Here is a 15,980-nt window from a genome sequence, read left to right on the forward strand (position 1 = left end):
TATACGTTTTTAATATGGTATTTTCGGAATGCAATCAAATCATTCAGATCTTGAAATGCGCACAGAGAAAAACATAATTCAATTAAATATGTTATGGTAGAGATGTTTATAAAGAGAAAAGAATTTATTTGGATTTTTGGTTTAATTTTATTTTATTTTAATAAAATGACATCCCAACTTTTAACTCATCTAAAAGTCTGAAAACCTCTTGTAACCTCTTGTTCTTCTATAATATATTGTTTTCCGTGTACTATTCACTTTGTAGTGGTCTTTTTCTATAGCTCTCTTTAACTTCGTCCAAGTCTGTTATTCAGTCACGCACTCCCCCGCCCACGTGCTCACATTTTTCCCTGATTCATAAAAAATTTGAATTTATTTCGGGGCTAACATTTTGTTGTCTCTGTTTTGGTTTCGCTTTTATAGAAAAATTTACATATTGGGCCGAGGGCTGCAGTGGCTGTAAAATTGCAAGGGTTGCCAGGGCAAGCCAACTGTTTCTACAATGAATTTCGTTCCGGCGAAATACTTACAAATTTAAAGTGGATTAAGCTTAATAGAGGATAATTTCGCCATATTATTCACAGTTTCATTGGCGTTAGGCGGAGTTTCCGCTTTTAAAGTTGCCCTGCAGCTTCACTTCAGAGGTTTTATGTACAGCAAGTGGTATTAAACAGACAAAAACCGAATCTTTAAGCAGCAATATTTTGCGTTTTTAAATAAGTGATCCTAATATAAATATGAAAGGTAAATGAAAAGGTTTAAATAATAAAGGATTGTATTTTTATTTGCAATATCTGAATGTATTCTCCGAAGTCTAATTTTGTTCGCTATTTTTAGCTTAAATTCATGGCTGTTCACGTGTTTTATAACCTCCAGCTTAAACGTGCAACTTTGCCAAACTAAAAGAGGGCCGCGGGGGCACCTTTGGCTAGAGATTCAGTTTCGGTTTCGACCGCGGCCACATTTTCCATTTCCACTTCGCTTGCCACCGCTTACAGATCGCTGATGGGTGTGGGTGTTTCGGGGAATGCGCTCCACTGCACGGATCCAAACACAAACAGTCTCGGATGCAAATCACTTGCGAAAGGCGGGACTGGGTGCTTGCCTCATGCAAATGAGCGCAAAATTAAATAATTAAACCAACGCCGGTCCAGTCGGATAGACAATCATGACTCGACTCGCAGGCTGTGAGTTGCAAGCGGCAAGCAGCAAGCAGCAAGCGGCAAGCTGCAACTGTTGCACAAAATCCGAAACTGGCACAGCAACTTTTTCTTTGAGCCAGAGTCCGAGACGGACTTGCGGCGTTTCTTTCGCATGTGGAGCGTTAATGAATTGCCATAGCGGCGAGATGCACTGGAAAAATTAAAAAGTTTTTTATTATACATTGAAAACTTATCAATAAAAGCAGTTATGGGTGAATTTTGGTCCTATAAATAAATTACTTGAATGAGAAACTCATCATAAATTAATTTGGTCTTGTCAAAATTAATTCAATATATTTGTTTACTGTGTAAAGACAAAGTCTGAGTCCGCGATCTGCCACCGCATTAGGGTGCCGTGAACCGGATGAGAATGGTTTGAGATCGTGGCAACTCGACTTGGCAATTAAAAGCGGCCAATTGTCGCCTAAGTTGGCCAATGTCCACAATGCGGGCCGAGAAAAGTCTGGCCGCGGCGATTGCAAATCATTAATATATTAACATTTAGTGCTGACTGCACTCAGCGCGGAGCACCGCTGGCCCACTTGTGTGTCATTCAACCGGATCGGTTCGAAATCGCTCATACGCCCAGTGAGTCACACTCTAAATTTACCACCCCAAAACGAAACTCTTGAGGATTTTTCGCATATCAGTGCTAAAAAGCTTACTTGACTTAAACAATTTCTCTCTTTTCATTTCAGGTTAGTAGGACAGAATGAGAAGAAACAAAAAACGTTGACTCGGGGCGTCTTAGGTTCACTACAGGTAATTGTTTATAATTGGAATTAAACAGCGAATTTGCTGTGAAATTCGAGTTCAGTTTCAGTTCGGTCGGGTTCACTTAAAGCGACAAGAAAATTGCCAGAACAGGAATATGGCAAACAGCACAACAATTTTGTGCCAGTTTTTATGGCAAAGCCAAAGAAAAAGTGCCGGAAATAATTGTCTTAAGTAGTTTGAACTTTGCGCATAAAAACGTGGAAAGAAAAGACTGCTAACAGCTAAATGAATCGCTTTCAATGTTCTACAAGTCGAGCAGCTCATTTTCATGTCAGAGACATCAGTTAGCGGATTTCGAGGTCATCAAAATTATTTACAGCAAACTAAACTATTTTTTCAACTTAATAACTTAGCTAAGTACCTGTACTTTCTCTTAACAATATTCAAAAATATTTATGAAGCTTTGAGATCACTTGCAAAACATTATCGTAATTAGAAATGAAAGTAAAATTGTAGCAACTGTGCGTGGGGCCATGACCAGGCATAAAATTTAAAAATATTCACTCCACATCTTGGATTGGCCATGATGGAGCAAAAAATCAAGCAAACAGAAATGTTTAAAATATAAATAAACAAATCAAATCGCAGTGGGGGAAAAACTGTGAGAGCTTTTTTTGTGTGGCTATTTGAGAGCGTTCTTGAAATTTCAATTCGGTGAATAGTCAATTTTGCACAGTAGCCAGTATATACATATAACTGCGAGTATATGTAAATACACTCGGACATACATTCAAAGTCATAATCGATGACTCCCCAAAGTGCGGACCAACTTCGACTCAAACTCACTTTCTAAAAATGAGTTCAGTTCAATAACAATTTTTGTGCTTGACAGATGAAAATATTCGGTTTGATAAATGATGTCGAGGCGCGGCGTATATGAAAAATCATATTTACTTATGTGTATGCAGAAACAACTATTTTTCGATAAATTTTACAGCATGGTATGAGACTGGGCTCTCTCGAAATTGATTGCCGCAATTAAAAGTTAAATATTGAAAATTAAAAAGCGAATGCCAACGCTACAAAAAAGAGCACTCATAAAATTTATGATATAGTATACATCATTTTTTTAATAGCTCTTTATTTTATTTGTCGAAATTATTAATGCAAACAGAGCTCAAATAAAAAGGGAATATTTACATATAACTCATATAGAAAGCGACAATTTCGTTTGCTGCCCCCAGAATCTCTTGCGCTTTACGTTCCATGCATAAATCATTGCCTGCGTTTTTTAACACTCTATTATAATTACATTTTAATTTATGCAAATATGTGTATATGAAAAATTAGCAGTAGCTCGTTGTTTATGTTTATTTTTTACGCTCGCATATTTGTTTAAACTAATGACAGAGTTTCAATATGCACAGTAAAAACAAGACCTAAAAAGTAGCTACGTTTAGTTTGTTAAACGGAGGGTCAAGAGAGCTCAAAAAATTACAGCTCAAACAATGGAAAATGAATTTTAAAATTAATGGCAAATATGTGAAGGGATGAGCCTAATGTGGGTTCAAGAGCACACTTTTTTATAATAAATGTTAATGGTGGGAATTAATTATTAAATGTTGGGAATGTTATGAGCTCAATGTAAATGCAAGATAATAAGGTATTTGGTATTTTTACAAAATAAAAAGGTTTTTGGGTAATAAAATATTGTTTTTCGCTGCTAAAGCTTTACTCATGCAAAGTTTGTTCTTCGCGTTTGCCTACAAAAGACCATAAATAAAAGCCCGTCTTTTCCCGCTTCGCACGTGGAAATGAAATCGTAAGCAGCTTCTGATTCGCTTTTCGCACAGGCGAATATCTGTGAAGGGCCTTCAACCACTCGAGCCGAGAATTATTCTACTCAAGAGACTGTCAGATTGTCGGCAGCAGGAACACACGCAAAAACACACACAGCCAATTGTTAAATTTCAATTTGAGGCTTCTTCCTGCTACATGTCAAATTGTGGAAAGGAAAAAACTTTTGGCCAACATTTGACTGCCAAGCTGCTACCGAATGACCTTGTACCCACTGAGATACACATGAATTAACGAAAGCGAAAACCCAAGAAATACTGTCGTTTATCTTCTGTTTATCGAGGGGAAGCATCGCAGCTTTAAATGCCTCTCGTTTTCACTTCCGTTTGAGATCGCCATGAGAGCCAGAGTTCAATATCTAAGATTACAAAAACAAACACCTGCAGGAGAGCTTGAATTTCAAATTGAGTCTCGTATTTCATAATCGAACAACGGTTATGTCTCCGTATCCGTTGGGCTGTCTCAGCCTATAAACATATCTCTGATTTTTTGCGCACAATTACCGACGATTTTCAATAGCAACCGCAGGAATAATGGAGCGGAGTTGATGGAAAGACATAAAGTAGAGGTGAACGCGTAAGGAAATAATTATTTTATTGAAAAAATAGGAAATAGATTTACTTACCTTTTCCAAGCTTATTTTTTTATGAAGTTTTTCTTCATGCCAATAAAACAATTACATGATAAAATAGAAATAAAAAAAATAAATACAAAAATTTATATATGTGTTTATCGATCATTATTCCATCTCTAGCAAAACATTCTCTGTGGCGAGCTGTCAATATGGATTTGGTATCCAACTCCCTCTTTCTCCCCCACTAATTGCCGTTAATGATACAATTATTGCCTGCCAGATGGCAACAATAAGATCAATGAAATGCCAAACGAATTTGCTTAATAGAGCACAAGAAAAATATAACCCGAAAAGAGAGCAAGACAGCCCAGCCACTCGACTTGTCAATCAAAATTTGATCAATGGGTTCAGTCGAGCGGGTTTTCGATTTGCATCTGTGTGGGCGGATGTGAGTCTATGGGACAAGGCTATTTGACGCCTCTAATTGAGTTTTGTAATGCAAATCACTTTCGGTTTTTTCCGTTTCCCCGCTGAAATAGATAGTTGAGACCTCGGCCGTACGCGTATGCGTCAGCATGACAGAGGAAACTCAATCAATCTGAATTGTTAAGACGGGAAAGAGGGTTAATATAATTATACATATTTTTAAATACGCATACGATTACTCATCGGGGGGCGGGATGTGTTACGGATGTAAATAACGTGTGTGCAGCTGGAGGTCAATTATAAATGTGGAAAATTACATACTTTTAGATTGTGCTATTAAGGTAAAGGAAGTATTTCCCAAGTGCCCTTTTAATAGCTCAGAAATTGTTACATATGTTTCGTTCCATAATAATAGTTTAAGTTTGCATAAAAAAGAGCTAAAACTAAACAGTATTCGTGATCTTACACAGTAAACAGAAAAATGCATTTAATTGCATGCGAAAATAATAAACAAAATTAATAAAAATATTAATAAAATCAGTACGTTTGTTAAACTCCCCTTGCGAAAAATTTTCCATATTCGCACCACATCAGCTGAATTTCAGACTGGATTCCAAAAATCGGTTCGAACCAGTTCTGAGTCATCCGGGCAACCGGCTTTTTGGCAAATATTTTTTTTATGGCTAGGCTGCACGCGTCGCTCGGTTTAATTGCCGCCGACTAAAAAATGCAAAAATTTAAATTTTCTTAATTTACATTACTCCCCTCGAACGGCGCTCCACTTCGCTGCTCCGTCTTCTGTTTGACTTTGTTGTTTTCGCTTTCAGCTTTGTCTCGCTTAATGTGTTGTTTTTTAAGATTTATTTAAATGCATTAAACTTTAGAGGTCAACTTCCTTTCACCGCCGGCGCTGACGACGACGTGTTGGCGGACCGAACTCGAGACGAGATAACGGCCTCAGATTCGGTTTCAGTTTCAGTCTCGACTCCCTTTTTTGAGGCCTGAAAAAAAAGTATTCGCAAGTAAACAATGTAGGTATTCGCAAAATCAGCCGCAAAATGTGACACATGACAAGTTGTTGGCTGTATTTCAATGCCATTTTGTCCGTTGAGCCTTTTTCGTCCGCACACACATACATTTGCATATCGCTCGGCTTTTGTAATTTTCCATATGACCTGAAAACAAAATTATTGAATGTGTAAGAAAATAAAATGCTCATCTGCAAGTTCATTCAAATTGAAATCCTTTGCACCCGAACACACCGATACACACACACACGCACATATATTTACATTGTCGTTGTCAATTTTATGAAAAGAAAGTGAACAAGGAAGCATGTCAAAAAGTAACTGCATAAAAGTTCCTTGTAAATTTAATAAACTTTTATGGATGTGTGTGTGTGTGTGTGCTTGTACGTTTGTGTGCGGAGCAGCTGCCTTTAATGCGTGCGAGTCCTTGTTGCCCTAACCAATACTGTTGCCTTTGCTGCCGGCAAGGACCTCCTCTGGCATCGAGTGATTGCTCCACGGGGTGCACTTTGGCTGCTCCTCGCGTCTTGTCAACCATGAAAAAAGGACCAAAATGGAGCCAAGCAGGAAGGACAGAAAACCAAAAAAAAAAAACAAAGGAAAAATAAAAAGGAAGGGGAGGGGGTGAAGAAAACCTACACACACAAAATAAACTTTTATTGTATCCGCATTTCAGTGTCACACGACAACGGCGACGACATTTCGCCTTTCCTTTTCTTTCTTTCTTTCTTTCATTGGGCGATCGTCTTTCTCTTTCGCTCTCGTGCGTCCGCCAGGTTCCGTTTCAGTTCAACTTTTGCCACATGTCAGAGATTGATACTTGCGGCGAAAGTGATTTATATACTGGCCCCGTTCCACATCCCACGAAACTGCGACTCCAAAGTCGATACCACTGATATGCAGCAGAAGATCCCCGACGTAAATTGAGCCAAATGGTTGGCTCATGGCAATTTGATAATAAAGCTGTCAGCTGCTGTTGCTGCAGATGCCAAGGAATGCAGTCGAACGGTTCAAAGTGCATTCACAATTTCCCCTTCGATGGCTGCCAAGCGACATGAACAGAGTTCTCCTTCAGTTCAAAATACTAAGAACATAAACTCCATAAAAAAACCTCTTAAATTGTAAATTACAAATTTATAATCCTAAATTGTCTTCAAGCTTATTTCTCAGTTTTTGCATAGGTTTTTCTGAATTTTATATTTTAAAATTTAATAGCACGCGTTAAATGCCATTTAAAGTTGGCAGACTGTGTGCTTAAAATTCCACTCACTTTTCGATATCCCACATGTGACCGAAAAGCACTCCTCCACCAAGTACGAAAAATCAATGTATTGATATTGTCTTCTGGCCATAAAAATAATAAATAAAAATAGCTAAAAGCAAGAGGAACAGCAGAAACATCCATGCCATTGATGCAATTGTTGCAAATGCCACAGCTAAAAGGAGCGAAACCGAAACCAGTTTTCCTTTGTCCACCGATCTTTTGGGGGTGCGGAGTCTTGAGGGGTCTTTCCCACACCGACTTACAGTAATGTAATGCAAAGTTATCGTGGCCATTGTGTGCGGCAAAGGCAAAACGAATGCAGTGCAACAAACGAAAATGACCCAAACCGAACCAAAAAAAAAATGGCAAAAAAATAGTGCAGCAGCTACACAAACAACGAGAAATGGTGGTTCCACTCCGTTTCCACGGGCAATTGAAAGCTAAAATTGCATTTTGCGACTGCAGTTACAGACAAGTTGGGAGGCGGAGAAATCGAGGAAGCTCTAAGATGCTTGCTGCCAACAGTGAAACCTTCCGCAGGCGAACGGCCCTAGGGGGACCAAGATTTCCTACTAGGATTCAGTGCTTAACAGGTTCTGGGTATCTGGGTAAAACAAAACAGAATGCCTGAAAACTACCAACAGAATGCTGGTAAAAAAGCTGTCTTGGATCAATGTGCTTATTTTAATATTGTTAGGTGTTTTTAAGCTAGCGACGACTTGCTGAAAGGTTATTTTAAAATGCAAGACCAAAGCTTATAAGTTCAATTTAATTTTAAAATTGTATACCACTCTAATTTACAAAAGAACTGCATGCAAATATGGTTTTTTTATGCAGATCGTTTTAAGTTTTCGATGGGTTGCAATGTGGTGACCCAAGCCTGTACTTTCCGGATCAAAAGCTTTGCCAATTTTAGCACAATACTAAAATGGCACATCACTAAACGTTGGTAATCGAATTCATTAATGAACTTCATTTAAAACTTTCTTTTTCGTGATCTAAGAATTTTTGAACCACTTTTATGTGGGAATTTTTCAAAAGCGAACCCAAAGTGACTTACCAAAATGCTAGTAATCATTTATAAATTTATAATTGCATCTAAGTTTTTGTTTTCACTCTTTTTGTGTCCGATGTCTTGCGGAAGGTGACTGCAAACGGCCTTCCAGAATCTTCTCAAGAATCTTCATTGAAGTTTCCCACTAATGTAAGATAGAACCATCTAGCCATGGAAGGTTGTCCGTTCACCGTAGACTCCACGTTACCGCGTCTTGCAAGCCATCTGCCCAGCTCTCCAGCCTTGGATCAGCTTCTCCAGTGGCTGGCTGCGTATTGGATTACCCTGGATGCCGGCCTTGTCCGGGGGAATGGCATTATAACTGAGCCATACAATTTGCATAGCTGCAGTGGCAGTTCTGCAGCTCGAAAATGGACGGGGGGAATGGGTCACGAGCATATAAATCAATCGAAATGTGGAGCTGTATTCTATATTTCATTTCATTCCATCAGCATGCCGGCTCCTGTTGGTTTTTCCGGTATGTTGAGTCACACAATCCGCGAAAGTCCTGCCGTCCTGCTGCTGCCGTGGCTTACAACAACATTCGGCGGGGCTTTTGTCGCCTTTTGTTGGGTCCTCAAATTGCTGCCAATTTGTTTGTGGCTAGCTACCATTTTGGTCGTTTCTTTCCTTCGCTGCCGAGTTTTTTATTTCCCAGCCCAGCGCATTGTCCATCTATGGGTAACCATGGTTTTGGGTTGGGTTCGGTTTATTTTTTGTGGCCCCACTTCGCTGGCATTGCATTTTGTATTTCGCATGTATTTTCCGGAAAAGGGAATGGAAATGCGAACGGGAATGGGAATGGGAATGGTAGTGAGTTCGAGTCTGGGTCTGGAGCTGGAGCTGGATCTGTGAGTCTGGGTCCCGGCTGCTGTCGCTGCCGTTGTCATTTGAGGTCAGTTTAAATGGTTTCCTGTCAGTTGCGGTCTTCGGTTTACCAGAAACGGCCAACAGCAGCAGCGCCGGCCATCATTTTGCATACGTCGCACAATATTCAATAAAGTATTCATTCATATTTCTGCAGGGATTCGTTTTATATTTTCGTTATTTTTTTTTTTTTTTTTTTTTTTTTTTGTGTTTTGTTGACTGCTGCCTGTCTCTGGCAATAACTCTTCAAGTTATCGCTCTCTTCATATTTTTGTTTGGCAGTAAAAGTTTTCCAAACTATTTCAATTTTGTTGCAATTGCAGAATTTAGCCTTGCAGCGTGCTCCAGTTGCAAGTTATGGCCTCCGAAAAATGTGCAAATAAAAGAATCGCTTTGCTCCGGCGCATAATTAAGCGCGTTTTCTTCTGGCATGAAAATGAACACCTCAAGGTGTCGCACGGAAAATGCATTGAATTCAATACGACAGCTACGAAATGAGATTGTGGCATCGTGGTGTTGCAGTTGCAGTCGCCTTTGCTCATTTACGTTTTATTTTATGCCACAAATACCACAAGAATTGCAACACAGTCTGCGAGGCAGCCAGTCAGCCAGCCAGCCAGTCGGTGACTATGACTGACTGACTGGCGTCGACGAATGTGACACCATGGGTTAGCTCGAGTGGAAATGCAGCAGCAACATCAGCGGCAGCAACATCAACAGCAGCAACATCAGAAGCCCTATGCATTTGCCACGCTGTTTCTTTCTCGGTTTGTTACTTTTTTTTTTTAGTTTTTGCTCTTGTCGTACCCGTACACACTGTTGTGTTTTTGGGGCCAAGCACTTGAACATGATAGGAGCTTAGCCGAGTCAACCAAGCCAAGCGGAGTTTTGTGGCAGCCAAACACGTAAGTGGCACATGCGCGGCGTAAAATTGCAAATGCCAGCAGCAGCGGCAACTGCGTTAATAATACGGCTGTCTAGCTGCAGAACCAAAAACCAGACTCATAGCCAGAGTCAGAGTCTGTTGGCTACCTGACTGACAAACACACACACACACACGCACACTTACACACGCACACAAACAGCGTCCTTTTCCATCCCTTTGGCCGTCCCATGTGGCGTATGCGTAATGTTGACTGGACAGCTGACATGACTACCTCCTTTCCGCTTGTTACTGCATCCGAATCGGCTTTTTGGGGTCGTGGGACATCAATCCGGACAGGGGAAAGGTAAAACGGGAAGAGGAAGGCTCAATTTTGATTGATGGAAAAACAATTACCGAATTGATGTGATTACTGCCCGTTGATTCGCAAAGTGGTTCATTAAAAACGAAAAGGTGGAAAGTAATGCATTATTGCTGCTCTCTATTCATGGGATAGCTGTCAGTAATTATACCGCTTCTGCTAAAATGGGAAAATATGAAAAGCTTCTTTGTGAAAACTTAAATACTTTTAAATTTTACAATGGCACGCTCACAAACCGCAGAAACAATGAGCATCAACAACAGTTTTTTACAGTGCTTAAATAAATGTGTTTTTTGTAAAGTTTAATTTTTTCACCCACTTATGTATACTAACGTTTTAAAGCTTTTTATGAATTCTTAGCATTTACCCAATATATTTGTAAAGCAAGAGGTTTGTAACGCCATGTAATCAGACAACGTAGAACCGCTTCCATTGAGGATACATTTTGTATTGTGTGCTTCTCTTCCATAGCTTCCGAATTACCATTCATCACTGCATTCTTATTAATCAATATGGCCTTCCTGGCCGCGTTCAACGCTAATGTACCGATCCGAATTGCCTGGCGTTGACAGAAGAGAACCGAACCCGAATAGAATGGAACGGGGCCGGGCCAGGAGTCCTGTCCATAAACAGAATGACATGGCAGCCAATTAATGTCTACCATGTCACGGGCTTGCTGTGCCCTCTTTGCCGGAGTCGCCTCCGCGCCATTTCCCCTAACTTGGCTGCTAACGAACCTTGGACCGTCATCATCGTCTTCTGTGCCAAATGGGCAATTTGTTGTCGTTTATATAAGGCGCATTCTGTGCATTTTCATTGTTATTATTGCGCCATCCTCTGGCCCTCTATTCCCCCCCTCTTTCCCCATCTCTTTCGCACACCAGACAGCTGTCTCCTTCTGTGGCTGCTGCTATCTTACTTGCACTTCCTGACCGCACTGGTGTATATTAATTTTGATGCTGGGCCAGAAAAGTGCACATTTACATGCAGAGCGGCATTTGTAATTTGTGGACTCTTAGCCAAGTACCTCCGACTGCCACGCCCCCTTTTTGGGTGGGAGTAGACCATGGCAGTACGTAATTGAGTTCATGTCATGTGCTGTCGAAGTCTGTCTCGCTGTGGCCTCTCCCACTTTTAATATTCCTTGGTTGGCCAACTCAACCCTCCCGAAAAACTGCCGAGAGTTGCACTTAAAAATATTGTTGTATACCATTCTTGTTTTTTCGGCGGAAAAACAGAAGCAGCAGCAATCCAAAAATCTCTCGCGGGGCCAGCTTAGCCCCTGGCAGTCCGGGAAAACTGAAAATTTCTATAAATCCGCACTTATTCCCAAAACAATAAAACGCGCAACAATTGCGCCCATTCGCCCTTAAATATGCAACGGCAACAATCCGTGGAAGGGGGCTTAGATGGTGGTTAAGAGGGGGGATAAGAGGGGGTCAAGAGGGGGACTTCGGCGGAGCAGCAACAGCTACACCCCATATTAGGAATGCCATAATTCAGCGGCGATGGCTGGGACGGCAGTCCTCGGCTCGAGTCCCTGCTAAGCCCACTCTTGTAGTCATTTGCCTGGGACCTAGACAAAAGCAGCAGCAGCACCAACAGCAACAGCAACACCAGAAACAGCAGCAGCAGCAGCAACAGCAGTGGCAGTTGCAATACAGTGGGCAGCAGCAACATACTGAAGAAAAAACCTCATAGGTTGCTACCATAAAACTGTAATCCTTTTTTGTTAAGTTAATAGTAAAAATCGCTTTTTAAAAGAATTATATATTTGTAATTTAATAGCAAAAAATATGTATTTTGATTAAGCATTCAATCACTACACGATGTTTAATACGATTAATACATGATTACATTATTAACCCATTTCAAATTTAGTTCATAATTGTATGCTAGAGTGAGCTCGGTATTTTAATATCAATAATATTAATCTTAACTAAGCTATTGTGCAGTTATTTGAAATAACAAAATAAGTAAACTTTTTGCCAATGTGTATTAGCTGTAGAATGTATGCCAGCAATTTAGACAACTTCGTTGGGGAGCGCAAGCTGGCTAAATTATCAAAAAATGGAGAAGCGAGAAACAAAACCCGAAGGAAGCGATAACTTGCATCGCTGCTGGACCCCCGAGGGGCGTGCGAAGGGGGTGAAAGGTCGACGGGTAAAGGGGGGTTATTACATGGAGGTGCTGCTTTCGGAGGCGTGGGCACACAAACACAATAAAACTTATTTACGAGTCACGACGGGGTGGATGCAGGGGCTCCGGCGTAGTTCATTGTAATGCACTTAAAGGGGGGAATAGCAGGGGCGTCGGGCGGGGAGGGGTCGAACGAGATGCGCGCAAATGATATGCAAAAAAAGGGGGCGAGCGTTTCGGTTAAAGGGTAAATGAGTGCGCAGCGTGAGGCGCATGAATGAAAGTCGCCCGGGCCAAGGAAACTGGGCTGGGAAAACCGGGGGAAAGCGGCGGAAAATGCAGGCGGAGTGGCGACATAAAGGCCAGGGTAATATAAATGAAGGCAACAAATGGCAAGCCAGAGAGCAGCAGCAATAATATAATAACAACAGACACGAGCTCCAGCGAAGTCGGCACTGAACAAATATTTTAACTACGGTGGAGGTCTGAAAATATTTTACTTTATGGCAGAGTTAAATCGAAATATTTCCCGTGGTATGCAAAAATGTTTTATGCTTTAAATTTGTGGTATATTGTTATGAACCTTAAATTACTCCTTTAAAACCTACCCTCAAAGAATTATTTTATATTCCCATTCTTATTAAATATTTTGCCAATTTTCCATTCGTTACCAATCCCAACTGACGGCAAATCCTCTTTTCCTGCATTTCAGTTCCCCAACGAAGAGAATCGGAACTCACTCGACGGCAATTTTCCTGGCAAGGTAAGCGCAGTCCCTCGAATCCGCTGGTAATGAGTCCGGCCACGCCTCTTTAAGTTTTAATAAGCGCGCCCATTACGCATACGCCCCATTAGCGTGCGCAACATGCGTTCAGCGGCTCAATTTTCGTTCAGTGCACACGGTGCAAGAAGGTCCAAAAGGGACGGCAAAGAAGATTGAAGGGATTCGGGGCCGTGGGAGTTGGAGTTGGAGTGGGTGCAGAAGCTGGAGCAACCTGAGTGGGAGTTGCGTCCTCGTCACAGTACGTAAAGTTCTCAGTAGTCAGTGAAATTGCTGCGCGTCTTGTTTATTGTTGTTGCTACTTGGCTGCTTGAAGCGGCTACAAGTGCTGGCGAGTTGGCTACTTGCCTCGGAAATGTGGCTACTTTTGGGGGAAATTTAAAGGAAAAGAATTCCATTTTAATATGCTACTTAAAAAATATAGAACATTTACCTTTATAATGTTAGATAAATTTAGCCAAACTTTTCTTGTTAGCAAATAAATGTTAGCTACTGTTATAAATTTCTGATGATTTATTTGGCAACTCTGGCTGCTGGTGTTGGTGCTCCTGTAGAAGATGCTCTTGTATTTGTTGGTTTTGCAAACGTGGCTGCCGCCTTTATTATGGCGCTTTATTGTCGACTCATGCTGCATGGAAGTTGCACCTCCATCTTTCCATCGTCGCCGTTGTTGCAGCATCTTCTCCGGTGTTTCAGCCCCCTGGGCTTCCGATATTTATGGCCGGCAATACTTTGTGCGATTATTTATTCGCTTCTTTGTTTGCTTGCTCGGTGGGTCGAAAACCATATGAGCGGTCGTCGCGACTGCAAATGCAAATTGGCAGCGGGCGGGTGCCAAGGCTCATTAAAATGTACGCCGCGCCGAAAAAGGACGAAGATGTGGGAAGTGGCCAGAAAAGAAAAGCAAACAATATGCATATCCGCCAGAAGGACGTCGGCAAGGACATCGTCAACGGATCCTGCGAGTGGCGATGTACGTGTGTTTGCGTGTGTGAGCGGGGGTAATCGTGCGTGTAATAAACGATAATCCATTATATATCAATTTTTATCGCACCCAAAGTCGGGCTAAGAGCATTGTCGCTATATTTTATGACCCTGACTGGGGGCGTAAGTTGTGTGGCCAGGCTTTTAGTGGGCATGGTCCTTGAATTAAGTGCTTTCCCGCCGACGTCTTTATATGGTCTTCTTAGTGAAGACGGTCGATTGATTCTGACTTGATTTTAATACCACCAAACAAGCTTATCCAGCTTAGTCATTAGGCTTCCTTCGTTTACAACTTGGTATCCAAATCGGATTTACTTCGCAGTGGATGATTAATAAAGGTCAGTAGCTAAGAAGAGTCATGTTTATTTATTAAAAGTTTTCAATTTTGTATGTATAACATTTTGCGCACACCCCGACGACCGTTATATACATATTTTAGAATATGTAGAAAAAAATAATAATGTAACATTCCTTGCAGAACTTGACTTCCTCTGGTTTATTGGTAAATTACCCGTAACCACACTTGTACTCATTAGTAGTAAATCAGAGAAAGATAAAGAAGTCGGAAAACATCAACCTGCTGATGACCGCACAGCACAAAAATGTAACGAACAGAAATCAGTTTAACTGTAATGCGTCACGCCAAATCGTAGTTAGAGTTTTGGGTTCGAGTTTCGGGCCAGAACTTTTGACAGTAACTGTAAACGCTAAGCGTGTGTTTTTTTCGCCGGCTACTAATTAGCAGCCCGAAAATTGACGCATCATCATCCTGCTCATCATCGAGGGCAAAGCTCGATACCTACGAGCATATATATGGGTACTCTTATATATCGGGCGTCATTATATCGGTGTGGATCCCCCGCATTTCCCCCACGCCCACCAACTGTTTGCATGTGGCAGGCGGGCCGTGGTTAATTAGGAAGCAATATTTAACGTTAATGCGAAATAAATCGCAGCAGAGTAGAAAAAGTCGATGGCGAGATGCCCGAAGAAGTCGCTCACTTAATTATGTTGACGTTTATGCCGGCATCTGCCATCAGACACCCACACAACATGGACAAAAGGGGCGGTGGAGGGGCGGTGCCCAAGTTGTATTGGTGGCGAGAACCCAGTAGAGATCCCCAACGGTAATCATTATTAATGATGACTTTTAGTTTACAAGCTAATTATTTGTTACTGTTACTTCCACGGCCATCGGAAAAAGAGTGTGGGGGCGAAAATGTTCTCAACTTTGGCGGGTTCTACACTCTTAAAAAGGGAATACTCCAGTAATCATATTAACTGGAAAGGATTAGTAATGAAAAACATTTTAAAACCTTTTTTTAGAAAAGAATGGAAGACACAAATATGACATTACATAATAGACCTTTTTATTAAAATATTACATATTTTGTTCAGTTCCTTTAAACAAATAGAAAACCTGAAATTTAAATACATTGTTCACATTTTCATATTCAATTACATTTTACTTTTTGTGTAGCGTTAACCATTTCTATGGTTAGTTCTAAATTAACCTCTTCTTTTTCCAAGTGCCAACTTCGCTGATTCTCAATTTTCAGCTTTCGGCGCCTTTCGCTTTGATATCGTGGTCGTAATTAATTTATTATATAGCCTGGCAGTGCTCCGGTTTTTGTTTGGGCTCTTATTAATTACCATTTGGAGTGTGAAATTTTTGCATATTATGTTTGTCGGCACGAAGACCAGTAGATTGTGTAAGCCGACGGTATTGAGATTGTTAACCCAAACGATCTTTGATCTGAAATGGCAATCTAAACGATTCGAAAATGTAAATTTAAGCTGCTTAAAGAAATATGACCGCAGTAAAAAAAGCACAAAAGAAGTC

General features: G+C 40.9%; 1 protein-coding gene across 1 annotated transcript in view; it reads left to right on the forward strand.

Moving 5' to 3' along the window:
- Window positions 1-15,980, forward strand: part of LOC108096253 — a 112,076-nt gene that overhangs the window by 31,178 nt on the left and 64,918 nt on the right. Inside the window, exon 3 of the mRNA XM_017197708.1 lies at window positions 13,085-13,135. The gene's annotated coding sequence lies outside the window, so the exon portion shown is untranslated. The remainder of the gene's footprint in view (window positions 1-13,084; window positions 13,136-15,980) is intronic.

The sequence above is a fragment of the Drosophila ficusphila genome, unplaced genomic scaffold, assembly GCF_018152265.1.
Source record: "Drosophila ficusphila isolate 14025-0441.05 unplaced genomic scaffold, ASM1815226v1 contig_106, whole genome shotgun sequence".
NCBI classification, from domain to species: domain Eukaryota; kingdom Metazoa; phylum Arthropoda; class Insecta; order Diptera; family Drosophilidae; genus Drosophila; species Drosophila ficusphila.